We start from the raw sequence: 2,637 nt of genomic DNA, 5'->3' as shown, positions 1-2,637 counted from the left end.
CCTTCCTTCCTACACGCTCTCCTTCCTTTCTTCCTCCCTTCCACCCTCCTTACCCCCTTCCTCCCTTCCTTCCTTCCTACCCTCCTTTCTTCCTCCCTTCCTTCTTTCCTACCCTCCTTTCTTCCTTTCTTCCTCCCTTCCATCCTTCTTACCCTCCTTCCTCCCTTCCTTCCTTCCTACCCTCCTTTCTTCCATTCTTCCTCCCTACCTTCCTTCCTACACTCTTTCCTTCCCTCCTTCCTCCTTTCCTACCCTACTTCCTTACTTCCTTCCTCCCTTCCATGCCTCCTAATCTCCTTCCTTCCTTCCTTCCTCCCTTCCATCCTTCCTTCCTTCCTTCCTACACTCTTCCCTTCCTTTCTTCCTCCCCTCCATCCTTCTTACCCCTCCTTCTTCCCTTCCTTCCTTCACATCTACCAACGGATGGAAGCCTTGTTGATGGGTCATTTGCTCTGTTATTCACTGTTATTTAATCTATTCATATTTTTTAAAAGGTCATCTATCTCTATATTGGTTTATTAGTCAAAAAATAATATGTTAATAGATAGATAGATAGATAGATGAAATGGAATCATTCACATAACTCTTTTGTATACAAAGCTGATAGAAGTCAAATTGCAGTCATTAATTTAAAACTCATCAATTAGATAACTTTAAAGAGAGGATATTAAGGAAATTAAAATACCAAAAAAAAAAAAAAAAGAATTCCTGAAGTAGAGAGAAGTTAAGAGCAAAGAATGAATCAACAAAATGCATAATATCACATCTTGCAAGACAGGCACTTGTTCTTTTTTCAGTTTGCATTTTTATAGACATCAGATTTTGTTTTGTATGAGATTATTTGCTTTGTCATATGTACAATGTGCATACTGATCTTTTTTATATTCATACTGATATATATTCATATATGTATATATATATATATATATATATATATGTGTGTGTGTGTGTGTGTGTGTGTGTGTGTGTGTGTGTGTGTGTGTGTGTGTGTGTGTGTGTGTATGTGTGTGTGTATGTGTGTGTGTATGTGTTTGTGTATGTGTATGTGTGTGTGTGTGCGTGTGTATATATGTGTGTGTCTGCGTGTGTGTGTATGTGTGTGTATACGTGTGTGTGTATGTATGTGTGTATACGTGTGTGTGTGTACGTGTGCGCACGCGTGTGTGTGTATCAATTGCACATATCTCTCAGAGAGGCAACAAGCGCACGTTTTAAGAAATAATCATTCATTTTTTTTTCAAAACAAAGGGCAAGAAAACCACGACAACAGTTTTTAAAAATATTTTCATGAACGAGCGGGCGATATAGACTCCGTATCACAATAATTCGTCCCGGCCACACACAAGATTCCTTCGAAGACATTTTCTCAGAGACGCTGACATTTAAGAACTACTTGACAACATCAGAAGCTATTTTAGGCCGGCCTCTTACTTTTTTTTTTTCCCCATAGGCCATCTTTTTTTTTTTTTTTAGAAGGATTTATATAATTAGCTTGGGGGGTGGGGGGTGGGTGGGGTGTATTTATTTTTTGTTTAGTTTTTTTTCAAAGAGAAATATACTGGTTAAGGAAGTCCATACATAATAAATGTGGTAATAATAATGTTCCAATCATGTAATACACATTAAAAAGGAAACAGACTTGATCTCTTCCTTCATCTTGGGACGCAGTGTTGCCAGCTCACTTGGGACAAAAAATGAACATAATTCCATAAATAATTTTGGAGATTTTCAAAATGCCAGTGACATCATTTTTCATAACAACATGTCCCATATAAGCTGACTTCACGGCTCTCTTACAATAGACTAATCAACATTCTAGATACGCGTTTAATAAATGATTTATAATTAAAGGAACGGCAATCGATACATTTATTACACCTGCAAATAATGATATTAACACCGCACTGGATTATCTTGAAAATAAACAGTAAATAGGTCTACTTATCTACAAGATCTAAACATCTGACGCCGCATCATCAAAGACGGTGTCCCAAGAAATTATTTCAGTTTTTTTTTTTTTCCTACTGTATCATTATATAAAACACCTAATATGCACTCGGACAGTCACACATACGATGAAAATAGAATGTGGTCGACCCATGAACTAACCCACTCTTTGCGTACACATCTTCACTCTCAGAATCAGATAAGGCCTATTGTTCCGTATGATTTGTGTTCAAATTCGACCTTATTGCGATGACTGAAGATGACTTGCGTTTTGGGGGATCTGGGAACAATGTTTGCATGCTGTAAATGAAGAATACTTGGAGTAATTTCTCTATAATTTTTTTTCATTCTTTTTTTTCCTCTCTCTCACTTGCTTTCTCAATCTTCTTAAAGAAAAGACAAACGCTATATTATCAGTCAGTCATGAAACAGTGAGTCGGGGTTATAGCCACCAATGGAATATCTCATTTTCCAACGTATTTACCTTCATTCATTCAACCATGCTAATGCTCAACCAACTTTATACAAAATCACCAGGGGATAACAAAATTCAATAAATCCCTACTTGGCATCTTTGTGCGTTACAAGGAGAAAACATGACAGTAATTGGCTGCTGATCCTCTGTTGAGAGGCCAGGTAGTTCTGAACACATTAATTATCATAAATTCTACCTCTCTTTTGTTTCAAGTA

Source organism: Penaeus chinensis, chromosome 29 (genome assembly GCF_019202785.1).
Source record: "Penaeus chinensis breed Huanghai No. 1 chromosome 29, ASM1920278v2, whole genome shotgun sequence".
Lineage (NCBI taxonomy): Eukaryota > Metazoa > Arthropoda > Malacostraca > Decapoda > Penaeidae > Penaeus > Penaeus chinensis.
The sequence above is the reverse complement of the archived record's forward strand: the minus strand, read 5'-3'. Positions refer to the sequence as shown.